This window comes from Martes martes (genome assembly GCF_963455335.1).
Source record: "Martes martes genome assembly, chromosome: 1".
NCBI lineage: Eukaryota > Metazoa > Chordata > Mammalia > Carnivora > Mustelidae > Martes > Martes martes.
Genome location: NC_137888.1, coordinates 168,101,744 through 168,129,057, shown reverse-complemented (window position 1 = coordinate 168,129,057; position 27,314 = coordinate 168,101,744). Strand labels below are relative to the sequence as shown.

The window sequence follows — 27,314 nt, the reverse complement described above, 5'->3', positions numbered from 1 at the left end:
GTGCAACTTTGAGAATTAGTTGAGTAAGCAAAGCAATACTGATCACATCAATAAAAAGAAATGCTGCTTCCACCCTATTTGTATATTATATTTTTGATGATGACTATTGCCATCCTGCGACCCACCAAGTGTTACTTATCCTTTTGCTGAGGGACAATGAAAGCTTCCTTTCTAGCCTATTAGTCATTTCACTTCCCATTGTCATTATTCTCTAGAAGAGATCTCTCTTTCAAATAGTTGTTAGAACTTTGTGCTCCACTGATGTAAGTGAACAAAACATTCACCAAGGTAGCTTTATGACTTTCTTGTAAAATGCAATCACAAATGGCCACCAGCAGCATGTATATGAATCAATTCAACAACACCTTTCAGCCCTAGTCATGACCAGAGAAAAATAAGGTTTACATGATCAGCCAGCAACAACTACAAAAAACCCAGACACAAGGCTTAGCTCTGCCATCACCCAGCCATGATGTCTTCTGGTTTTCCATGAGTTCTGAAAGTTTCTATTTGGGTTACTTAGGGTTGAATCTGACAAGTCCTAGAACTCTTGAGATGGCAGCCGTCTTTCTGGGGGCCTCAAAATCTGGGTGACAGATGCCTGGACTTGATGAGGCCCTGGTTCTAGAAATCATTATCCAGTGCAGTGAGTTTCCTTTACTTACTGATGTTGAGTCTTTTCCGAACTCAGGATCAAAACATACACATTCCCTCTAGACCAAGAAAATATCACCTGATACCTCAAAGAAAGAGTTTAATCACTAGGAATGTGAAATGTTAACTGAATTCACTACCCCAGGATATAGGACCTCCAAAACCTTAAATCTACTGCCTTCCTAAAACCCAGGATCAAATCTCTTCATCTCCATCCCATCAGATCGGGCCCTAACTGGATTTTCTAGCAGGATCCTAGGAACCATGTGCTCTAAATTTCTTCTAGGACTTGATTAATATAAGCACAGTGCTTATTATAGTATCTGGCACATAGTAGGAACTTAAATATTACTCATTGCATAAGCAAATTAATGAATGTATTGAGAACTTGCACATACCCCTCAAATGATAGATGGTAATAGAATACTGTTTGCTGAGATTAATCGCCTATTCCCTTCTCACACAAGAAATAGTCTTACTTGATTGGCCATAGTATTGTGTTGTTGTTCTAATGATGGCAGATTATGCTTCCCCATACCTTGAATTCGGGTTGAGTCATATAATTTGCTTCATCCAATGGGATGTAGGCAGACTTGACACAACAGAGATTGTGCAATGTGATTTACCTTATAATACTTCTGTCATCATCATAAAACTCCCACTCTTGGGGCACTTGGGTGGCTCAATCAGTTAACTGTCCAACTCTTGATTTCAGCTCAGGTCATGATCTCAGGGTCATGAGTCTGAGCCCCACATTGCACTCCACGTGGGGCGTGGAGCCTGGTTAAGAATCTCTCTCTTCCTCTGCACTCCTCCCAACTCCATGTACTCTCTCTCTCTCTCAAAAAAAAAAAAAAAGAAAGAAAGAAAGAAAGAGAGGAAAAATAGAATTTCCACTCTCCCCAAAGTAGCCATAGCTTCTTTGGCCTGGAATTTGGAACGAACACAGCTGGAACCACCTGAGCCCAAACTGCAGTAAGGAGCCAAGCCCAGCTGGATCTGCAAGTTGACACACAGCCACACAGTTAGGCCAGCCTAGAACAGTCAACTTCCAGGCAAACCACTGACAGGTAAGCAGGAAAGAATGATTGCCATACAGTGATGTCAATTGTTTCCTCAAAGAAGTGGAAAAAATTGAAATTAAATTATTTTTTTTTTTTATTTGACAGAGATCACAAGTAGGCAGAGAGGCAGGCAGAGGGGGGAGGGGAAGCAGGCTCCCTGCTGAGCAGAGAGCCCGATGTGGGGCTCGATCCCAGGACCCTGGGATCATGACCTGAGCCGAAGGCAGAGGCCTTAACCCACTGAGCCACCCAGGTGCCCCTGAAATTAAATTTTTAAAAATTTAAAGAATAAATGACTATTATATTAACCCAATGAGTTTGCAGTATTTTGTTACACAGCATTGTAGTAGTACTAAATAAAGATACATCTATTACCACCAGTACTATTACCAGCACAGTCACTACTCCATCACTGCTATCATGACACAGACCCCAAGCAGATGATAGCTATGCTTCTGCTGGAAAAAGAGAAGACACCGTAACAGCCCTAATGTCTAAGTGGGCAACACGAAAGGAGATGCTGGAGAAAGAGAAGACCCAAAGTCATTGCTTGCCTAGCCCACAAAAGTGTGGAGGACCTGCCTTGAAGATAATAGCTATCACATCCAGAAAATCCTCCCCACAAAGTAAAGAAATCCATTAATTTCCTTTTTTTAAAATAACCATTTCAAAAGGTCCTCACAGGTTTGAGTGGGCACAACCATTGTAACAATAGCTGCTGATAGCATTAAGATGCAAATGTAGTCATTTATCAGGGTCCTGGACATCCAGCATAGGTGACTCATATGCAAACCCAGGCCCCCCATCCTTCCAATCAGCATTGGTTTTGAGGCTAATACCAGTTGATGTATACATTTGTTGACTTTTCCCTGAGAAGTTTCTTAAAAAAAAAAAAACAAAGCAATGAAAAGAAAATGGCTTTTTGTTTGAATTTCCTTAAAGAGTCATTCAGTGAAGCAAGCATCATCGGCTCTGGAAAACATGCAAAATTCATTTAAGTGATCTCTGACTGTTCTGAGAAATTGGAATCTGAAGCCTTGTAGCAAATTGTCTCAAACGGATCATGGAATGTGAAATGCATGCAATATAGGCAGCATTGCCTTTATGACGATTCAGTGAAGAAAACAGTTGCTGGTGCTTTTAATACTCTAAGTTAAGGCTCTGCTGTCAGCCATCTTGATAAGAGAATCACCCCAAAGCTTGTGATAGATGCTGCAGGTAGGGTTCAGGAAGGTGAGGATGGCTGAAGGGCACAGGAGCCTAGGAAGTAACCCAAGCATTACACAAACTCATCAAGACTATAAAAACATACTCTGATCATCTCACTCTTTGCCTCTTCCACTTATCTGCCTCTTCCTCCAGCTTCCAAAGAGGTGTCCAGGGATGTCAAGGAGACCAAACTGTACACCCGAGAATACCGACTAGTACATGCTAGCTTACCCTGGATGCATCCCATAAAAGTGCATACCTCTTGTCATCTTTCCACCAACTTCTCCCCTTTCATTTGGTTCCTTCTCCCTTGGAAATCTCATCTACTCTATAGCTGATGCCTATTGAAACTCTAGTTCCCACCTGACCTCTCTGTTGAGCAAAATCCCTATGTCTAACACCTAAAGTTGGTTATTTCACAAGCACCAAGAACTGACACTCAACATGATCCAAGTAGAACTCATCAATATCTCCCAGATATATTTCTTCTCCTGCCTTCCATCATTAGGTAAAGGCATCAGCCCAAGCTAAGGGACCCAGAATCATTCTTCATTCTTTTCTTCTTTCCACCCTCTGAGCCAGTAGGATGCCAAAAGCTGTGTTTTTACTCCACTAACCTACATCTGCCATTCTTTCCAGCTACCTTCCCGTTCATTCATTCACCCAATATTTACTAGTCCCTATTCTGTTCCAGGCTCTTTTCTAGGTGTTTTTCAGATTCAGTAGTGAACAAGCAGACAAAGAACCCTAGTCTTGCAGAGTTACTTTTTGGTGTGGCAAGCGAGACAATAAACAATAAATAAATCAGAAAATTAGGTGGCATACTATGTAACTGTGGTGGTGTTAGGGAAAACAAAGTGGAGTAAATGGATGGTAATGGTCAAGTGGATGGGCTGTGCGGAGGAACAGCAGGGTGCAGTGTTAGATATGGTGGGCAGGATAGACCTCTCTGCGAAGATGAAGTCTGAGCAAGGATTTGAAGGAGCAAAAACTTAATGAAGCAGGGAAACATTATTGTAATAATGTGATGGGGGCTTAGACTACTGGTAGCAGTAAAGATAGTGAGGATGGTATAGAGGCAGTGGGATTTTAGGATTGGTCCAAAATGAAGAATGAAGAGCCAAGTGAAGAGCAACTCTAAAGTTGTGCTGGCCAACAGAAAGGATGGAGTTACCACCAACTGAGAGGAGGAAAGCTGGGAATGAAGCAGGTTTAGAAAAGGAAAAAAAATCACTAGTTTAGTCTTGGGCATGCAGAGTTCGCGATATTTATTAGATGTCTGAGCAGAGACACCAAGTAGGCAGTTGCATAAAAGAGGCAGGAATTCAGGAGGGGGTTTTAAACTGGAGATGGAACCCAGGTCCACATCATCGCTTGCCTACATTATTGCAATGATCTCATAATTGGGCTCCCTCCCTCCAATTTTCTATCTTCTGCAATTGCCCTCCACATTTCTACCAGACATGTATTTCTAAAGCCAGAATCAATTCCATTTTTCACCTGCTTAAAAACGTCTAATTTCCCATTCAGTACCAAATTAAATACTGTTCCATAGTATGGCATTCAAGTCCATATTTCAAGCTCTCTCTTATTAGCCCCAAACAAATGGAGATGATACACTGGCCCCTAAACTAATCGATAGTCTAAATGTGTCAGGCAGCTTTGAGCATTTGTACATGTTCTCTGGATGTGGAGTATCACTCCTCCCTTTTATTCTGGTAAATTCACTCTTCTGTGAAGTCCTAACTCAAATGTTGCCTCTTTGCTAGTCCTTGCTGTGCACCTCCCAGCAGAATTAATTGCTCTTCTTTCTGTCTCCCCATTGCACTTTGTACATTCCTCTAGTGGTAATACTTACCATGTGGCAACACAGCTATTCATCTTTGACTAATCCACGACTAGATGTTACTTTATTCACCTAAATCAGTGGCTAGCACAGTGTCCAGCAAAAGTGCACAGAATTTCAATGAACCCAAAGAAACACAGCTGCCTTGTCACTTGCATCTGACATGGTAGCAAACTCTAGGAGCCTGAGGATGTGGGAAAGGGAGTGGATAGTGATGTTCCCCATCACATGGGCAAACCAAAAGCTGTCAGTCAGGGTGAGGAGGTCCCCTCCAACTAGGTGACCATCCCTGGAGCCCACAGCAGATAAAACCTCCCCTTTCACTTGGTCCTACTGCCAGCCTGGCAGAGAAGACTGTGGGGGTAACAGGCTTGAGTTCTAACAGTAGGGGTTTTGTTTAGGCATAAAGAATGTCCTCATTAAACCAAGAAATGAGATGGAACTTGCAGAGAAACATTAAGGGAAATAGAAAAATGTTCTCTAAATACATCAGATGTGGAGACCTCAGCAGGCATCTCCGTTCATCACACTTTGCTTCCCTCATATTTACAAAGCATCCACGGGCCTACTTCCCCACTTTATTAATAGATACACCTGCACCTCTAGATCCCCACACACACCCTTTCTCCTGCCTTCTCTCTGACAGTGTCACTGATCATTTAGAACATTTGGAATAACTGCCTCCCAGTGCCAGTTGAACCCCTCTTTCAAGGGTCTTTTGAAAACTTAGCACTTTTTAGATTAAAACAAATCTCTTCTCTAGTTGAGAAGAGATAAGAGAAACCTCTTCTAATCCCAACTGCAGAATAACTCCCACCTCCTCCTAGAGAAATAATCAGCCACAAAGGTCACTTTGTGCTCCTCTCTGGGAATTAGGGCTAATTCCTAATTATTATGAACATCAGAGGCCACAGGGAGGCTCAGAGTCCTCACTATCCTAAATAAGGCTCTTTGAGAGAAAACCAAAACACGAGTGACGTAGGGATGTGTTTCTTCTCCAGTATGTTTTAGGTCTCAATTGCTTCTAAGAAAAATAGAGCAATTTTCAGAGATGCTCAAACATGACTTTGATGCAAAAATAAATTTAAGTTCTAAGATTCAGAAGGTCCAAAGAGAGGCTACCCCATGAAACCAGGACATTTGTTTTGTTCACAGTAATATTCCCAGCCTCCAGAACAGTGCCTGGCTAAGTAAGCATACCATAACCATTTGTTTAATAAACGATGAATCACAGGACTTAAAAATTAGGAGTGAATAGAAGGATGAGAAGTCAAAGATCAGATGTTATGGTAAGGAGCCAGGCAGTTATTGTACATTTTAACCTGACTGAGCAAATGATAAGGTGTCCTCTTAACATCTAACAGTTTTTGTGTCTAATCACGTACAAGTAGAGAAGCAAGACGAGTGGAATAATTCAGCCAACTATTTACCCAAGGTAGGAATCTCAAATACTCTAGCCTTCTCTTTTTCCCTCCCTCCCCCACTCCCCATAGCCCTGTCCCCCATCCCCTCACCCCACTCATGGTCCTCAGGGAACCTGCCCCTAAGTATGGTTTGCATTTCTGGGCTGAGTCCTCTTCATTAAGACCTTTTTGTCTCTTCTGCAATTGTCTCCCACTACTCTCCTGCCTCCAGTTGCTCTTGAGTTCATCCTCTCTCCACCCTGCTGCCCGAATGACCCTTCTAAATCACCTGACCATATCTTTTGCTTCCTGAGAGATTATAATATCTCCTCCTTGTCAATAGCACAATGATTAGTCATGCTTGGGTGGCATTCAAGTCTTCACCAGCTTCACCTACAGCTAACATTGAGTACAACTTATCCTGTATGTGAAGTGTCATATGTCCCTCTCTCCACTGCCTGCTTGGCAAGCCCCTACTCATATTTCAAGGCCCAAATGTCTTAAGGATTTAGTTTTAAGTAAAAAGATTTAAAAAACTAAACCCTTTAATTCCATCCAGCATGCCTAGAAGGAGAAAGCCATTGTATGCATTTTCCTAAAAGCCTGAAGGGATTCCTGGTGAAAATGTACAAGAACAAAAGTATACATATACTTTCCGACCCTAGCAGGAGTGAATCCCACATTTTTGTAGTTAGCTGACATGTATGTTGCCGGAGTATCTTAGTAACAAAGAGCTAAGCAGTAGCACTCTGGAAGTCATTGCTGCTTAATCTATTTAGGCATCTTATTTGTCTTTGATTTTGTAATTTCTTAATTGTTTCATTTCCTGCAAGGACTGAGGCTCCCAATTACTGCCATCTTTGTGGATTAAAATAATATATTCTCTCTCTCCAGCAGTGAGGGTTAGAATAATTTGGGACCATGTAATATTAGAGCAATTTGGAATTCATTTCACTGAATGTTTACTTTTGTGAAATTAAAGACAGGAACTTTTAACAAGATAATAAACTCAACATTTAGTGATACATCTCTTTCTATCCTAAAGGCCACATGCCAAGGATGATGGCCAAGTTTGGAGATAGTCCAATTACAAGTTCTTTTCTCAGCGGTGGGAGAGATTGTCCTCAATCATGGACAACGTGAAAAGTCAATAAAAGAACTTCCAAAGGATATGAAAAGGCCACAGTAGGGTTCAGTAAAAATAAGTGGAAAGAAGTAAAACTTACTGTAAAAGCCTTTCTTAAAAATATAGTCAAAATACAGTTTCAGCAGGGTAAAAAACATACACCCTTTTTTAGTCTGAATTCTAACCCCTCTAAGGTAATTAGTAATATTAAATATGTAATGCAAAAACAAAACAAAAAACACTTTTTATTTACTTCTAAGTTTCAAAGAACTTGCAACAGAAGGGCAAGTTGAAGGTAAAGATGGAGGGGGCAAATCTCATTATTAGAAAAATATTTTGATAGGGAAAGATAAAATAATAACTTTAATACATTCAGCTTATAGGAGGAAGATGCAGAAAATAATTCTCTCACGTGAATAAAATGCAAGTATGTGTGGGAATCTGAGCTCTTTCTAGAGATAAGCAGATGAAAACCCCACAGAAGGTTCTTAGAAATTGGGGGACACTCTTGACCCTAGTGAAAGCCACAGAGAAACCTCGAGACCTCTTTCCTTTTCAAGTACAGAACAAAAATCAGAGAAAGTTCATATAGGCCTAATACAAACCTTGCTAAATTATGCAGTGATGGTGACCAGCTGAATCACGGTAAGAGCAGAAGCTGTTTGGATATAATGTTTTCAACCTTTGAGATCATGTTCAAATCAAGAGGCTGGAAAAAAAAATAGGCCTCATCTGGCATTTTGAAAGCCATTAAAATAAAGCCGTAGAGAGGAACAGAGCCACAGAATAAACCAACAGTAACTTCTTCAAAAGTTTCACATGTGAGATTTAATGTGCCACATGCAAGACAGAACCTCCCTAAGGTTGGGTCAACACCATATTCCAGTTACCAGTCAGGTTTCATGTAGCATGTTCACTATCACAGTCTGCATGTTCTTGTATTACTATCCTTAGGATCATAAATGTTCAAAACCTGAAGACTCAAGAACAAAAAAAAGAAAACAAAACAAAACAAAAAACCCTTCAGACCTAATAAATGAAGTCAGTAAAAGTTCAAGATATAAAGATTAGTCACATTTCTATATACAAGCAGTGGACTTTGTGAAAAGGAAATGAAGATAACAATCCTGATAGCTTCCATAATAGCAACAAAAGAAAAAAAATACTTAGAAATAAATTTAACCAAAGAGGTAAAAGATTTATATGTTGGAAATTAGAAAATACTGATGATGGAAATGAAAGAAGACACACATAAATGAAAAGACAGTTCACGTTCATGGGTTTGAAGATTATTGATAAAATGCCTAAATTAACCTAAACAATCTACAGATTCAGCATGATCCCTATGAAAATCCCAATGGCAACTTTATAAAAAATAGGGGGGAAAAAGTCCTTAAATAAGTAAATAAAAGAAAAGCAATCTTGAACAAGGTGTCAAAGCTCAAGACCATCATATTTTCTGGTTTTAAAATGCATTATAGAGTGGGGTACCTGGGTGGCTCATTTGTTTAAGCGGCTGCCATCGGCTCAGGTCATGATTCCAGGGTCCTGGGATCGAGCCCTGAATCAGGCTCCCTGCTTAGCAGAGAGCCTGCTTCTCTCTCTCCCTCTGCCTGCCGCTCTGCTTACTTGCGCTCTTTTTCTATCTCCCTGTCAAATAAATAAATAAAATCTTTAAAAAAGAAATGCATTATAGACATCCAAATTGGAAAAGCAAAATTAGAACTATTGGCAGATGGAACAGTACTAAGGAAGCCCTAAAGATTCCATCAAAAAACTACTAAAACTAATAGATGAAATTCAGTAAAGTTACAAGATACAAAATTAATACACATAAGTCGGCTGGAGATTTGTACAATAATGAGCCATTGAAAGAGAAATTAAGATAATAATCTCATTTACAGTTGAATCAAAAAAGAATAAAATACCTATGAATAAATTTAACCAAAGAGGTCAAAGATCTATACTTTAAGATACTGCTGAAAGAAATTGAAGATACACAAAAAGTAGAAAGAGGCACCATGCTTATACATGTAAGAATTTATATTGTTAATTTGTCCATATCACCCAAAACAATGTACAGATTCAAGGAAATCCATATCAATGTACAAATAGCATTTTTCACTGAACTAGAAGAAATAATCCTAAAATTTGTATGAAAGCACAGAAGACCCCAACTATTGAAAGGAATCTTGATAAAGAAGAGCAGAGCTTCAGTTAATCACATTCCCTGACTTCAAACCATACTACAAAGCTACAGCAATCAAAACAGCATGGTACTGGCACAAAAACAGACATACAGATTAGTACAACAGAATAGAGAATACAGAAATAAACCCACAATTATCCAATCAATCTTCAACAAAGGAGGCAAGAATAAGGAAAAGACAGTGGGAAAAGTGGTAAGTCATGCAGAAGAGTAAAATTGGATCACTTTCTTACACCATATACAAAAATAAACTTGAGTTAGATTAAAGACTCAAATCTACTGGAAACCATAAATGTCCTTGAAGAAAACAGGCAGTAAGCTCTTGGACACTGATCTGAACAATAATTTTATTGGATCTGTCTCCTCAGACAAGCGCAACAAAAGCAAAAATAAACAAATGCAACTTCATCAAACTAAAAAGCTTTTGCATAATGAAGGAAACCATCGACAAAGCCAAAAGGTAACCTACTGAATGTGAGAAGATACCTGCAAGATATATACATATATTTGATAAGGAATTAACATCAAAAATACATAAAGAATTCACACAACTCCGTGTCAAAAAAAATCCAAATAAAAAATTGGACACAAGACCAGAAGAGACACTTCTCTAAAGACAGATGGCCAACAGACACATGAAAAGATGCTCAACATCACTAACAGGGAAATGCAAATCAAAATCAGAGTGAGCTATCCCCTCACATCTGTAAGATTGGCTATTATTAAAAAGACATAGGATTGAGCTCCACTCTGCTTTTCCCTTTCCCTCTGCTCCTCCCTTACCCCCTTCCCCTGTTCATGTGCTTGTGCATGCTTTGTCAAATAAATAAATCTTTAAAAAAAAATAATAAGTGTTGGTGAGCATATGGGAAAAAAAACAAAAAAGGAACCCTGTTCATTATTAGTATGAATGCAAAATGGTATATCCACCAGTCAGTGGTATGGAGGTTCCTCAAAAAATTAAAAACAGAACTACCATACCCTCCAGAAATTCTATTCTGGGTATTTAGTTGAAGAAACAGAAAACCCTAATTTGAAGAGATATAGGCATGCCTATATTCATTGCAGTATAATTTAAAATAGCTAAGATATGGAAGCAACCTAAGTATCTATCAACAGATGAATAAATAAAGAAGATGTGGCATATACATATAATGCAGTATTACTCAGCCATAAAGAAGAATGAAATATCTTGCCATTTACAACAACATGGATGGACCTAAAGGGCATTACACTAAGTAAGATGTCAGAAAGAAAAATACCCTATAATTTCATTCATTTAACCTAAAAATCAAAACAAACAAAACATAAATAGATTCATAGACACAGAGAACAATCTGGTGGTTTCCAGAGGAGAGGGGATTGGGAAGATGGGGAAGGGGATTACAAAGCAGAAACTCTAATTATATAATAAGTAAGACACAGGGAGGCAATGCACAGCATAGGGAATATAGTTAATATTTTAACAACTTTGTATATTGACAAGAAGGTAGCTAGATTTATTTTGATCACTTCATAATGCATATAAATGTTGAATCACAATGTTGTACACCTGAAACTAACAAAATATTGTCAACTACACTTCAACATACACATGTGTGCTACAGTATAGAAATAGCATAAAACTCAACACATAGGCCAATGAATGGACTAGAAAACCCAGAAATACATTCATGCATCCACAGTCAAACAATTTTCAACCAGCATATCAAGGATACACAATGAAAAAAAAGGATCATTTCTTTAATAAATGGTGTTGGAGAAACTAGATATTCACATGCAGAATGAGATTGGACCCTTACCTCACACCATATACAAAAATCAGCTCAAAACAGACTAATAAGGAGATCTGAAACCATAAAACTACTGGAAGAAAATGTAGGAGAAAATCCTCTCCATATTATTCTTTATTCAACAGTTATTTACTGAGATTCTGGCTAGATCCTGGAAATATTAAAGAAAAACAAAAACAAAAAAAGATCCTAGTCACCGTCTTCACTGAAATCAGGGTCTAGCTATAGTAAGACTGAAGTAAGAAAAGGTAGCAAATGCTACAACTCTTCTGGTGAGAAAAGCTGATCACTTGAAAGAGTCTATTCCCATATCATAAAATAACTTTACATTTGCAAGATACTAAAATCCCTTATTTCTAGTACTCAAACTGAAGGAAATTAAGCATGAGGTACACAGATGGCTGTGCTAATCATCTGGCTGGGAACAGCAGGAAAAGCTACTTTAGGGAGAGTAGTCAGAGAAGGCTTCTTGGAGGACAGGACATTTAAGGTGACAGAGATCAAGAAGGATCAGTTTTGGGATTGTGATGAGACTTAACTACAACATTACTGCAGAATTTCCAAACTACTTAGAAAGACTGAATTTTGTATTAGACATCCCTTCCCTTTACTTTCAGCCTCCTTTTGTCCCCTCACACCTCTTTAGATTGAGGTGTCCCTCTTGTCAGGGAAGTAAAGTTTCCATTAAATGTTAGAGACTTGCTGTGTTCATCGACCAGGAGTTCCTGCACTTAACATTACCAGCAAGACACAAAAAAGTGAACGTAAGTAGTATTCACACATGTGTGTAAAATTTAAAAAGTGAGGGTTGATACATACATATATGCTTATATATGCATGTAATATATGAAAAAATACACAAAGACATTGACAACTCTAGTTGATTCTGGGGAAGAAACTGAAAAGCTTAGGATCCACAGTGAAAGAGGAGACTTCCTTTTCACTGGCTACCCACTTGTGATGTGTTGTTGTTGTTGCTGTCTGTTACTGACCATGTCCATGACTACTTCTCAATTTTATTAATTTTAAACTAAAAAAAAAAAAAAAAGGCCAACCCAAAGCAAGACAATTGCCATAATACCAATGCAAAGAATGACAAAGGATGAACTCACAACATTGAGGCAGAGGGTGGGAAAGTTCTCTGAGGACCTGGAAGGCCTTCAGTGAAAGCTGTGTAGTCCTTCTGTCTGCTGGGAGTAGCCTGACCCAATGCTGGGAAGGTGATTTTATTATGCCATGTTTAAGTCCATTTATACATAAGATGCTATTGTACTCAGCTTGGATAGCCTGACAAAATAACAAAGACCACGTGACTTAACCACCCAAACTTATTTTCTCGCAGTTCTGGAGGATGGGAGTGCAAGATCCAAGAGGCAGCATTAGGAGTTCCTGGTAAGAGCCCTCTTCCTGGCTTGCTGACCATCACTTCTCACTGTGTCCTCACAGGATGAGCAGAGACACAGCAAATTTTCTGGTGTGTCTTCCTGAAAGGACATGAATCTTATCAGATCGGGGTGACCTCATGACCTCCTCTAACCCTAATTACTTAAGGCCCCACCTCCAAATACCATCGCATTTCAGGTGAGAGCTTCCACATGTGAATTTTAGGGGTGGCACCATTCAGTCCTTAGCAAATGCGTCTGTGTTAAGATGTATCTTAAGATAAATATTTGATCCCATCAGGCAAGTTTGTCGATGTGGGTCTAGAATAGAGAACTCTCCCTTAAAGGACACTCCGGTTGGTTTTATGCCAAACCTTTTATCAGAAATGAGTATAGATGGAGGGTTGAGTATGGAACCTGGCAGGAGAAAATGTTTTGCCCTTCGTACCCAGAAAGACACAGAGTGGAAGCCAAGTAGGCTCATTAAGAAAGTACAAAGAGGGTAACAAGGAAAGCCTTTGTGCCACCTGCTCCCATTTCTCCTTATATCACAGGGTTGAAAACTACCCCATAAAACTAAGTAAAACACCATCTGTGCTGTTGCTTCTGGAAATTGCTTAATTGATAGTACACCAGGAAACAGTGAAGTGAGCTTCTAATTCACTCAGCTCAGTCCCACCTCAGGAGTCTCAAAGACACGGGGAACGTGTATTATGCTTAATTTGGAAGTTTAGACTCTTCTTCCTGCATCAGATTTGATTACCTAACATTTGAAATATCTCACTGCAGTTACGAACCCATCTCCCGAACATGCAGCCTTGGTTACAATGTGGCTTTCGAAATCATCACTGCCCTGAAGCCTTTCTATTTCTTGCAGTGCTAGAAGATAGAACACTGGAGGAATTATTATTTCCCTTAACACTTTTTCCTGTAGTTCCATAAAGGTCCATTTTGCAAGAAGGGCAACACGTGTTCCCTGAGAATGGAAGGCAAAGTTACACACAAAGAGAAATTAACAGGATGACAACTATCTAGAAAACCAAATACAAGCTTGTTTTATTGCAACTCACTCCTGAATTCCATTGAAACCTACAGGCCTGAGATCAATACTCAATCAGCCAAGGCGGTCTCAACGCCTTGAGAATCAACTGGCAATGTGCCACCTTCCTACATACAATAGGGAGCTATTGACCCAGGCGGTGCCTGCAGCAGATATGGCCATGTGCCCCTCAGGTAATCTGGACCTTCCCGATAACCCACGCTTGGCAGCCCGAAAGATCTCTTATCAGTTCATTATCTGCCCAGGAGAGAATTCTTTAACAGCACAATTGGTGCTTCAGAATATACACCAAGTCATTCAAACTAAGTTTTGAGACCCTTAGAATTGTAAGGTTCTTCGATTGATTCTATTTTGCAAAGTACTTCCTTCAATCTACGGCTGTGCAGCCAAGAAATTGAATATTTTGATTCCTGATTTAGAAAATTCATCTCAAGGGCATTAAATCTTCAGCTTCAGGAAGAGGGGATGTCTTTTTCTTTCCCAACGGCCTGTTTCTATTTCCAGCTATTCCGGCTTTCCATGAGGCATACCATGGCACCATTTTTTTTTAAATTAGAAAATTAGGCAAACAAAACAAAAAATCACAGTATTAAATACTGTACACAAGTTTGCAGGACAATCACCACTATCTTGTAGGTTGCTTACTAAAATCTAAATGCTTTATGTATACCCACTCATTTCATCCTCACAGCCACATAGTGTTATGGAACCTGGACCGGATCCTGGCGGAAGAACCAAGCAGCAGTTGGAGACCTTGGAGGATTGGAGGTTTAGTTAACACCCGCAGGCTCAAATGAGAATGATCTCCAAAAAGGTCTGAGCCCCGAGCACATGCAGGGAGGGGGATTTATACCCTTCTACTTCCACACACTTAGTACTTTCAGCATGCATGGGAAACAGGGTAGGGAAGAAGAACCCGGAAGGGCTTTTAGACAGAGACTAGAATTCCCTTGCTGGTTTGGTCAGTCATCTTAGAGTACAGTTTTCCCTTATCATTCCCCGCTTTGATGCCCCTTTAAACACCTAGTTTATAGGGCATCATTGTTATCTACTAGGGGCCGATAGCCCTACAAGGCTAATATCTGGGTCGTGGCTCGCCTAGTGCCAGCATTTTCTATGAATTAGCAATCCACCCTAAGTTTCCTAAGGTTGCCCAATACCCAATAACGATAACAAGTTTCTGGGAGAAAGTCCAGTCAGACGGGGCAGTAGCATAAAGTCCGACTCCTGAGGTGAGGGTTAGCACACTGATGACAGTCAGGGACCATGGTGAACAGAAGTCAGTGGGGCCTTACCGAAGGTAGAGCCAGAGCGGGTCGTAGGGTCTGGTTGGGCTTTCCACTGGCGTGATTCATCTGACTGGTGAGCCTTCTTTATTCTAAAGTGGTGGACCCCTGGGGTGACGCCTGAGACCCTGAGGGCAATAAAGGTGGTTAGAAAAACAGTGTGGGGCCCTGTCCACTGTGGTTTGAGGGGGTCCTTTCTAAAGCTTCTCGGAGATGTGCCTTAGAGTTTTTCCCAGGGCTTGGAGGGGTTTGGACTCTACTAAGTCTCCAATCTGTTTGAGGTCTCCTCTAAGCCTGCTTATTGCGGGCAGTGGCCTGCCATAGAGCCTTTGAGGTGAATTATAGCTAGGTAGGTATACAGCCTTAAGAAGAGTAATAATTTCCAAACAGCTCCATGAGCATGTTGGACTAGGGAAGTATATTTGGAGTCAGTATAAATATTAATTTTTAAGACTTTGGCAATTGCCAAGCATGAGTGAACACTATAGCATACCCAGCTACTTATGTCCTTTTTCATAAAACTATTACCATCAGTAAACCGACTGTCATCTGTATTTTTGATAGGGGAATCTTTTAAATCTGGTTGACTAGAATAAACAAGATCAGTGACCTCCAACAGTTATGCTCTATAGAAGTACGACGTTAGGTGCAGGCATAAGGGTAGCTGCCTTTAAAGTTTGACAGGTTTTAGGTATTATTTTAAGCATTGCCTGGCATGTAATAAGTCTGCCTCCCATCATCTCTTGGGGGCCTTTGGTCTCTTGTCTAGCTTAGGTATATGTTATTCAGAGACAACCAGAACTAGAATTTAACATCCACAAAGGTATGTTATTGAAACATAATTTTTCTCTATAAATTTTTCTTTATAAATTTCTTTATAAATTTTCCAGAGATAGCCAAAGAAGACTAATTTGTTCAAAAAACAAGCCCAGTTTTAACAAACAGCATAATTATTTACATAAGCTCAGCAAGATTGATCTTTTAGAATCTTCTTTATTGTTACTTGCATAAGGAATCTTTAGGTCGAACTTTCAGTAGCCTCTCCAGGCCAGAAGCCAAGCCAAGTACTTGCCATCAGATATGCCTGCATTAACTGTAGATTTGGGTGGCTTCCTCTTCATGAGGTCCCCAATATATCCTGAGGTTCCTTCACCTGCCAGGAAGTGACATTCTTTACTCACCTGGTGAGGCTGCTGAAAACTCTGTAAGCGAGGTAGAAGGCCAAAACTTCCAAGGGGTTTAATGGCTTCATGTTTCATAGTCAACCGTAGTTCCTTAAAGCTGTTTGGTCACATCGGAGTCTATGCATGTCTCTCAAATAAGACATTCCAGTCAAAGCCTTGGTAAAATAACCCAGGTTTTCATTGTGTCCTGTTACAAGGAGAACAAATTCTTATTGAACTTATGCAAATAACTATGCTTGCCATGGAAGAAGAATACTTATTGAGACCTTTTGAATTTCAGAAGGTTCAGGTAGAGAGAAAAGTTAAATGCTTCCATTTGTTCACAAATGAATACTTTATCGCATTTTTTGTTAAGTCATAGATATCTTAAGATAAAGTTTCTCTTAATCTGAAAGAGTAAACATTAGAGACCAGCAATGTTTCCAACAGCAGTCACAACACTCTCATCATCCTTTTAGTTCATTTTGTCCAGTTACTAATCCTCGTTTAGTTTGACTACAACTTTTAGTTAGTTCTGGAAATTCTTACTCATTTCAGTTTTGATCTTAAATGTATTGAATACCTGTTTTTGTCCTAAAAGTCCTTATATGTGAACTTCCTTGAAGATGAAATTCATTTTGCAAGACAATAACAATCGTGAAAGACAAAAACTCAGAAACAGACATTGCCAATGATCCAGTATAAGCGTTCACCATGATATGACTGACAAGGAAGCTTAGTTATTCTGTGACACACTGATGAAGTTCTAGAATATAGGTGAGGTTTAGTGGGGTGAGGTCCAGAGCCGATGACCAAGAAAGAATTCTTAAGACATCTTTGGTGCAAAATGGTGGTTTATTAAAGCACGGGGACAGGACCCGTGGGCAGGAAGAGCTGCTGCCCCTGGGTTGTGAGGGGTGGCAGGTTATGTACCCTGGAGTTGGGGGGAGGTAAGGAAAAGGGAGGTTTCAATAGAACTTTCATATGCTAAAGAGGATACCAGAGGCCTTGCCATTGCCAAGGTCATTTTGCCCTCTAATAAGGTATTAACATTAAGATGGGTGGGAGATTCCTAAAGAATGTCACATATGTCCCACCCAGGAGTGGGGATGGGGGAAAGTTGGAGGGTGTCAGCTTTTGCTTTGTCCTCAGCCAGCCTTTTGTTCCCTCATCAACACAGCACTTCAATAGTCAGAACATGGAGTCATGATCTTGTATTAGTACCTTAAAACTTCAGGAACTGCACATTACCTCCAGAATAGTTACAGCACCCACCCAAATGTAACCCAAGGCTTATCATTAGTTTAGCATACCAGATAAAAGGCCTGTTAAGAAGACTTCACTTATAATTTAAATCTTGGGAAGTTTGATGAAACCTTAGAAAGTTTTTTATAATATTTTTTTAAGATTTTATTTTTATTTGACAGAGAACACAAGTAGGCAGAGAGACAGGCAGAGAGAGAGAGGAAGGGAAGCAGGCTCCCTGCTGAGCAGAGAGCCTGATGCAGGGCTCGATTCCAGAACCCTGGCATCATGACCTGAGCCGAAAGCAGAGGCTTTAACCCACTGAGCCACCCAGGCACCCCTAAACCTTAGAAAGTTTTAAAGCACAGGCCTAAATAGGATTAAGGATGTTAAAGACCTGATAAAAGCAAAACATAGAAACTGGTTTTTCTGCACAGACAAAGAGAAAACAACTATTTACATTTTCTTTTCAAGAGCAGGTCAACAGTTGGAGAAGACTTTGTCTTTTTGAACAGAGAGAAATCAGACTTTCAATCTTCTAACCAAAGTACTTTAAAATCCATTTATTTCAATCTTAGTCCCTCTTGACCACATCTAAAATTCTGTTCCAAAGTTTTTCCTCCATAAGGCTTCTACAACTTCCCTTTGCTTTCAGATTTTGTCCCAAGCCATTTCTTATTTCTTACATGTCTCCTACTTTCCCGCATACAGTTGTTTCCCGTATTTCCAGTCTTACAGTCAGATTTTTTTACTCTTAGAAACCTTAGGTTCCAGTGAAGACTGAGGAATAACCAATTGTGAATTGTTACACCAGAATTCTTTAGATAGCAAATTTATGAATCAGTTAAGCACAAAACATGTTTACCAAAAGATTTAAATATCCTTAGTTTCTCTGCAATAAGAAGCCAAAAGCACAAACCATGTACAGTTATCAATGACTTAGCACTTTATCTCATTTGGAAAAGACCGAGATGTCCAACAAATTTAATTCCATTTATCATCCAAGCAAAACTTTAAAGTCTCAGGTTACCAAAGACTTTGAAAGCTATCTTAATAATTAGCCATGAAAACATGGCTAATTAACCGTCATTTTTGTCATCTTTTTGCTGACAAATTGCCACAAAGATAATAATACAAGGTTATTTCACCATTAGTAAACCTTGATAGAATGAAAGTTTCACGGTTACTGCTGATAACTTAAAAAACATGTTTATCTTAATTAAACCAGCAAACTTAACTTAGTTTAAATACTGAATGGTGTTCCACCTGGATCCTCTCCATGGTCAGTTTTCACCTGAGACACGTGGGGAAATCTGGAGTGGGTGGTTAGGTCCAGGGGGTGCTCTTCTTGCTCCTTGACAGTGAAGGGAAAAGGAGTCATGGTGCTTGAGACACAGAGGATGGTCTAGAAGCCAGTTATGCAGGCCACACCCAAGGTGGTGCAGAAATGGGAATGGGGGAGGCAGAAGAGACAAAGTGCTGCAGGGGGCAGAGAAAGGGTTCCCACTTCAGAAGCTCATCAGCTCCAACGGAGGAGCAGACACCATGTTTTCCTGACAACAAGAGGGGAGGGATTAGGCAGACCATGTCTGCCAGAGAAGACAGGGAATTTCCTGGAAACAAAGGGAATTTGAGCAGCTGCTTGGGAATATTCCTTGAAGTCCCTATCCTGAAGGATGCCTGTGATCATGACCTGAGCAGAAATCAGATGCTTAACCAGCTAAGCCACCCAGGTGCCCGCCCCCCCCCACATTAAACATAAGGATGAGAGCTCCTATTATTTTACATCCTGTTTCTGTCCAGATCAAGTTTCCTGTGGGCTATCAGAGCTGCTAAATCAGTTATCTCCCCACACATGTCACTTAGAAGAAGCAGGAGCACTGTCTTCCTACAGCTCAGCTTTAGGCTCCAGGTCAGAGGAGGACTGCGGTCCCCGTGATTCCTGACTAGCTCATCTTTATCCAGAGCTCATCCCTGTTGCTACCCCCTGAGGACCCCAGTCAGGGCCTCCCTGATAAGCTTTGCTTCCTTACAGCCTTTGGGCTCCTTTACTTGGGTTACAAATAACCTACTTTGGTCCTTCCTATGAGCATACAATTGGACCCCAGGGGCAGAGTTTGGGCTATCTGAAGCCAAGAATCAATATATGGCAATTGGTCAGGGTGTCGGGGAGTCCCCAATCATAATTTTGTAAATGACCTGGACAGTAGGTGGGTCTTAGGGCCCCTCGGAGAGCCAGTCGAGCCAAAAGGTGGTGCATTCCAGTTCACATAATGTGCCTGATTTTCCAGAGATGTCTTGATCCCATAGTCTCCTGAGAATCCCTTCTTAAAATTTTTGAGCATACAGTCTAAGACCATGGGTTTTCTTGTCCTGATCCCATGGTGATGTTTCCCGTGTGCGGTGGCGTGGAGACAGACAAAGGGTGGGTGCCCCTCCAAAGGAGAGACCAGTCTGTTGCCTGCCTGTCCGCCCTCCTGGAGACTTGGCTGCCTCTTGACCGCTGTGAGTCCATATAATCCCTGGACTGGCACCTCCAAAGGGGCTCGCCTTAGACCTTATGAGGTCACCATGGAAATAGGTTAGGGCCAGCTTGGACTCCATAGGCTTCTGGGGACCCTAAGGGTACCTGTCCATAGAGCCACAGAATCAGTCCCCCTGACAAGCCAGGTCAAACCGCACATTCACTCCAGAAGTTATTACAGTTCCTCCCCTCCGGGGGGCCTTGACCTGTGGAATTCCTTTCCTTTTGGAAATTCCTTCCTGTCCCCCCCTCCAGGGGGTTCCTGACCTGAGGGACACCCCCCTACCCCGGGAGGCCTGCCTGTGAGACCTCTAAGAGGTCTCTGGGAGGTGATCAGTCTACCGTTCCACCCAGACTGACTGGGTCCTGGGGCCCTAGGCCTTACCAGAATCCGAAGTCTGGACCAGGTCTTCACCTTCCAAGTCTCCCTTGAGTCCGGAGGGAAAAGCTGGGTGGGCCTGGTCTGAGGCCGCCTGGCGGGAGACTGCCGAAAATTAGGCAGGATGCCTTCTCCATTATGATCCCTCATTCCGTCACCGCCCCGCCATTGCCCCAAATCAGTGGCAACAACGGGCCAGCACGGTCAGGTTTCCCAGTTAGGGAACCAAATGTTACAGAACCAGGACTGGATCCTGGCAGAAGAACCAAAGAGCACTGAGAGACCTTGGAGGATCCGAGGTTTATTTAACACTGGCAGGGTCAGAGGAGAGTGATCTCGAAAGTCTGAGCCCCAAACACAAGCAGGGGTGGTGGTGGTAGTAATTTGTAGCCATCTACTTCCACATACTTGGTACTTCTGGTATGTGGGTAGACAGGAAATGGGGTAGGGAAAAAGAAGGGCTTTGAGACAGGGACTGGAATTCCCTTGCTGGTTTGGTGGGTCATCTTAGAGTACAGTGTTTCCCTTATCAGTAGGAGATAGCCACTATTTTTACAGATGAGGGAACTGAGGCACAGATGTTCAAAGTAGAAAGGGCAGGGGCATTTCAAAAAAGGCTTCTGATTAGTTCTTGATGAGTTTTGGAATTCCTTTCCTTTTGGAAACCCAAACACTTGATGAGTTTTGGGGGGAATAAAAAGAAATAAAAAGAAAACCACTCCCTCAAAAAACAAAATGTAACTGAACATGGTATCCCTAAAATTCTTAATGCTCTTATGTAAGTACAGTGAAGACACCCTTCCATCACCTATCCTACGTAGATGTGCCCCGGAATCTGGTGTTCTTACACAAATAAGATATTCAGTGAATACTAGCTGAAGGGGGGAAGACATACAGAGGGAGGAAGTTTTTTTTCTAAATTACTACAGTCCCTGCAAAGCTCCTCCCACAGACATGGCTTCTGATGACAAAGAAACAAAAATGGTGTCTTCTCACATCTTTAAACATTGCTATCGAGCCATTCCCCCCAAATTAATGCCTGACTGATTCAGTCACTCCTTATCTGTAAGCAGTTTCACCCAGTGTTTATTGATCTACTCACCTCCCTACCCTGTGAGCTGGTACCCCTGCCTGTCCCCAGGGTCCAGGCAGTCAGAACAGCAGACACACACACAATTCAAGCAGGACAAGCTGACCTCACACAATTATTACACCAACTCTTGGAAGGCATTCTCTGCCCACTGCTTCTGCTTCCCCCAGTAAGAGAAATCTTTAACTTGCTGGTAAGCACAGAAAGTGTGCAATGTGCTCTAAGCATGTGAACTGAGTCATGACCCTTGGATATATCAGGCTACTCCTTGCTGCTAACATGCTGTATGACTTTAAGTCTCTTCCCTCCTAGAAAAGCAGAGACCACTGGACTAGCTGGGGACAGCAAACACATGCCACCATTCTCCAGCCCCGGTCCCAAGGCAGGCGTCACTCATCAGTCATTTTCCGTTGATCCAAAATTAAATGTCAAATTCACCATAGAAAGCATTCTTGACAGGCCAGAACTGGCACACTGGCTTAAGCCTCTTTGCCACCTCCCAGATTTGTTAGTACTTAACATCTTTTCCATTAACTAAGTTGTGCCATACTGTGTTGAAATCAAGGGCAACTGGTCAATGGTTTTTGATTTTGTTTTGTGTTTTTTTAATCACTACTTATTTGCTCATCTTCTCTCTGGCAGCTTTTTCATTCTCCCTCCCTCCTTGGAAACTATCAAATATTTGTATAAATGTAGTCTGAGAACCTACAAATGTTGTTTATGGGTAAGAAAATTTGGATTATGTTTCTTCATTCATTCAAATTCACTCGACAAGGTTGTTTTTGGCTTTTGTTGTTTTGTTTTGTTTTGTTTTGTTTTGTTTTGTTTTGTTTTGTTTTGGAGTAGCTGCCACATCCAGGCCCAGCCAGATGCACTCTTGACAAGTGCTCTCCTGTTTGGGCAGGGATTCCCTATTTTAGTTCAATAATCCTCTCCAGCAAAGGACATTCTCCCTAACAGAAAGCACTAAAATACCTAGGTATAGTGGGTTATTTCCTATGGTTACTTTTTCAACTGCAAATTTCCCAGGGAAATGTCCCTCAGTTTGTCCCTAAAACTCCCTAGTTAATAGCTGTAGTAGATGGCATTTGGTTTTGGTCAACCCCAACAAGGTAACACAAAACCTCTGATCTCCTAAAGGCAGAAATTTTAGAAAAGGGGAAACAACTCTGGAGTGTTACAAGGGGGACTAATGTCTAATTTGGCTTTTACATTTTGTCTGTATCAAGGAACATAACCTGCCCATTCCTTGCCCACTTCATTCACTAAAAGGAGTGCTCATATTCTGAAACCAGGTTCAAATAATGATGAGAAATAAAGAAATGAGTGCAAGGGGCCCAATTACTTTTTCTAGCCTCTGGAGGGACATCAGAGGCCAAAAGGCCCAAATGGCTCCACGCCTGTCACATGCAAGGTACAATGCTAATACACAAAGGGAACTCAAGGGAAGAATGTACCAGGGAATAGTTTCTGACTCGAGGCCAAAAACATATGCACAGTCAGAGCTGCCCATAGAGAGAGGAGACTCCTCAAGGAGCAAGGAGCTTCCTGGCTTAGAGAGGTAATCAAGCAAGGCCGTGGTAGAAAAAGGAAAAGGCATATGCTTGTCTTACTTAGCTCTGTAACCTCAGTACCTGGCCCACAGGTGCTCGATAAATACTTCTGAAAGAGAAGAGGACGGGGACATAAAGAATCAAGCTAACAATCCTGGTTCTTGAGGGAATTCTTACTCAGAGAGTGGCTTAAATTGAAAAACTTACCCAAGGTTCTTCAACAGGGATCAATAGGACTTCTGAATGAGGGAGCTCCCCCTACTGGAATTCATGAGCTTTGCTGTTTAGTCAGTTCTTGGAACTGGAAGGTAGGAGCATGTCTTCTCATACTGTATCTTTCTAGATCCTAAGGAAGTCACTACTCAGTATGGCACGCCCTAGTCTGAAGAACCATCTCTGAGCAAGTGACGGAGCCATAAGCAGTGATAACACTATTGATCAGAATCCCTAAGTCTAGTCTTTATTGCTACCAATGTCCTTCTCTCAAGAATTCCATTTCATCACCTATGATAAAGCAAACCCCATTCTATCATATGCAGCCAGTCAATTAACCAGTCTGTACTCAACACCTCCTATGAGCCAAGCTATCTGGCACTAAGGATGCAATGGTGAGTAGTAAACATAGACCAGCAATAAAAAGAACTACAAGATCCTTTAAGCGTGTGTGTGTGTGTGTGCACGTGTGTGCGCACATGTGTAGGGGGACATGGGGAAGTTGGCCCATGAAGACTTCCAGCAAGAACTGTTCTGGACCGATGTCTGAAAGATGAACCGAAGAAATTCGCCAGGCAGAGTAGCTGCTCACTGTTTACAAAAACTGAAAGACTAAGCCACGCAGCCCAACCTTTCCATTTCAGTTTATTTAAGGTTTTTTTACATGCCTAATGCTAAATAGACTGCAGATGCTTTGAGGGCAGGTGCCTTAGCTTGTACACCTGCTAGTCCTTAACCTCAATTATTTCAATAGAGGATACCGGGAGATTTCAGGTCTCTGCACCGAACCAAGGAATTAAACCAGAAACCTGAGTTGACTGCATTTTCAGCAGTGTCACCTTTGACTTGGAAGTAATTGGAATGTTAATAATATTTGAAATTCAATCTCCAAATACTGTTTACGGGTTTCACATCTAAAAGAGTTTTGATAATGCAGACTCCTCCTCCCCATTTTGAGAGATTAATGCATGGAATCATAAATAACTGTTGCTGTAAGCAGGAGTCAAGAAGAGTGAATGTTAACCCATGCAGCAAAGGTATAAACAATATCTGCTTTTGTTGAGAAGGAATTGAAAACTGACATTTATCGAGTACCCACTATAATTCAGATACAGGTCTGTGCTTACTGCATTTTGTCTTTGTAAAAACCACGTGAAATGGATATGCCAACTTCAATTGATTGGTAAAATGACATAATATAGGCCCTGGGTCACAATGGCTGCATAATAGTAACAATAACATTTCCACCAGTCTTCTCCAAACTGCAAAACAATAAAAACATATATTGAGCCTCTACCATGTGCCAGGCTTTATGCCTGGTGTTTTATAGAAGTGCAGCACTGACTTCGTCCTGGGCACCACTATTCTCCTTTATGAATGAGTGCACTGTTCTCTAAGAGATGCCACAATTTGCCTGGAGCCACACAGCTGCTGAGTGGAGGAGGCAAGATTCTTCATCAGAGGCTGACTCCAAAGGCCCACTTTCCGGACATATGTTACACCGTGTCCCTGTGTACCCAGACACACAGAACTAGAGGACTCAGGAGGCTTGGATCATACAGGAAGTTATCCAGAGGGAAACCCTGTTTTCAGCCTACCGTAACTCCACCCTATAGACCATGCTGAACACCAAGAACAGAAGAGTCACCCTTCTGCTCAGGCAAGGAGGAAAGGAATGAATTTTATTCTCCTAGCATACACCTCGGCCAAGAAAAACTCTAAGAGGAGACTCAAACATTTTGACCAAGACCAAGAGTGAACCTTGAACAATGGACGGGGGAGAGGTCTTAATCCTCTTCCCCTGTGACCATATGCTGCCCCACCCCCACCGGATTCACCCGTATCAATTTTACCCAACTCTTCTCTGTAGCTCGCTGCCCTTGCTCTGCACTCTGGGATGTGAACACATACGTGTACTCACCAACTTGGATGTCTGGTGTATTTGCCAGGGTCAAGGACCATTGCTTATTTGTCTCTATGACGCCCAGTGTCCAGCTCCGTTGGTTCACCGAGAATGCTCTCTCAGAATAAGTTAGCTGTTTCACTTCTTTTCTAGTCAGCTTGAATGCCACGACAGAATGCCACAGGCTGGGTGGCTTAAAAAGCAGACTATTTTTTTCACAGTTCTAGAGACTAGAAGTCCAAGATCAAGGTACCAGCAGTTGGTTTCTGGTGAAAACGATCTTCCTGATTTGCAGACACCACCTTTCACCATGTCTTCATACGGTCTTTCTTCTGTGTGTGGCAGGGGGAGGGTGTGTGGAAAGAGAACTCTCTGGTAGCTAGCTCTTCCTCTTGTTATGAGGACACCAGTCCTATTGGATTAGGGTCCACCTATATGACTTCACTTAAGCTTAATTACCTTCTTAAAGGCCCATCTCCAAATATAGTCACACTGAGTTTAGGGCTTCAATACATGAATGCAGGTGGAACACAGTTCAGACCATAACATGATTTTCACCATCATCTTACTCGTCCTTGTATTTCCAGTGTCGGTGTGGCCCCAAAACACAAAGTAGAAGCTCCAGTGAGTATTCACTAAATTGAATTCCATTCCTCGGCAGTCAGTGTGATCAGGTATGTGCTATACAGAAGCAAAAACAGCCACAGAGCTGTAAAAATGTAAGTTCCCTAAGTCTGGAACGAGGTAATTAATCATCTACTCATTCAAGCTAAAGATATTTATGGAAGATGCAAAAAGTGAAAATGAGATCTGTCAAAAGAGAGAGAAAAAAATGAATGTGCATGAATGAATCAATCAATTAATCAATCAAGGTGTGCTTCGTATGGGATTCAAAGACAGCTTCTGCTGGGATTTCTGCTGGCCTTGTACCTTACAAGCTGAAACACTTAGTTTCTAGTTTTGTTTTTTGATTGGCTCATCAGATATACCATTTGGGGATTATAAATCATGAAAACTGGCTCTTACTGTAGGAATCACAAAGGCTTTTCATGTAGATGAGGGTGTTTGCAAAATAATCAGGACAATAGACATTAATTATAATTAAACATTGATTGTAATGACAATGTTATGTACATACATTATAACACAAATATCATTTTTCACATGTAACTTATAATTCATCCAGTTATTGAAGGCAGAATGATAAATTCCTACTCCTGGAATTAACTGGAGTCATTGACTCTTACTAGTTTAAAAAATTATTATCTTGTGAGAAGGAACTGTGTGGTCTGGAAAACGGTTATTTCAAGACATGTTCTTTGGGATCGGATTAAATGGATTCAAATTCCCACACTGCCACCCATAGCCTTGGAGAACATCTTTGCCGTGCCTCAGTTTCTCATCTGAAAACCAGAGGCAGAATAATGCCAGTGGTTAGATGTAACACCATATGTGAAAGGGGCCTCAGTTCTTCTTGCATTTGAGAGCTGTATTATGCTTCATCACGTACAAAACCTTCACCCTCCCCGAAGAGCACTCACAGTACCCCTACAGTCTTAAAAGAAAATAAAAATCACCAGAAATCCTTTTCACTCTGACTTTGGCAGTCTATGGTGAAAATTAAATTTAAATGTGAATTTATATTGTGAACCAAACATGTCTCAAAACATGGGATCATGGCTCCAAACATCACAGCTCACTTGCAGTGACCAGTACCTGATTCTGGCTTCACCTAGAAGAACACGGCACATGATATTAAGGTCACTGACGGTTGGTAAGTGAAGTCCCAGCAGTAGCGCTGGGAGGGAAATGGGACTGAGAGAGATTAGGCAAATGAACCCATGTCACACAGGTGTAAGGTGGCGGAGCCAAGGATTGAACCTATATCGTTGTGAAGGCAAAGCCTGAGTAATTACCTGTTATGCTGTAACATTTGCCTATGGAGTAAACATCACCATGCCCTCAGGACCTTTGCTTTTTCCAAGAAAAACTTTTAAAGATGCTCTAAACAATCTCAGGACAGAACGACAGGCTACTACATCACTAGGAATGCATGTATCAAGAAGCTGAAGACTAGGCAATTCAGCCAGTCTGTAGGTTTGCTGTCTCCCAAGATGTCAAACAGCCTATCTGGGCTGACATTTTCACTGGCAGGCCTCTCAGTTTTGAATCACATCGACCCAGTGCTGGGTGCACCTGCTCTGCAAATGTA

At 41.2% G+C, this 27,314-nt stretch overlaps 1 pseudogene across 1 annotated transcript in view; it reads right to left on the bottom strand.

Annotated features, from left to right (window-relative positions):
- LOC308347971 (transducin-like enhancer protein 6) overlaps positions 1 to 16,284 on the bottom strand; it is a 128,653-nt pseudogene extending 112,369 nt beyond the window's left edge. Inside the window, exons 1-3 of the transcript in view lie at positions 16,214 to 16,284; positions 15,042 to 15,160; positions 13,471 to 13,565 (exon numbers count right to left, since the gene is read on the bottom strand). The product of the transcript in view is annotated as a transducin-like enhancer protein 6 (transcript). The remainder of the gene's footprint in view (positions 1 to 13,470; positions 13,566 to 15,041; positions 15,161 to 16,213) is intronic.
- Between the last annotated feature and the right edge of the window lie 11,030 nt (positions 16,285 to 27,314).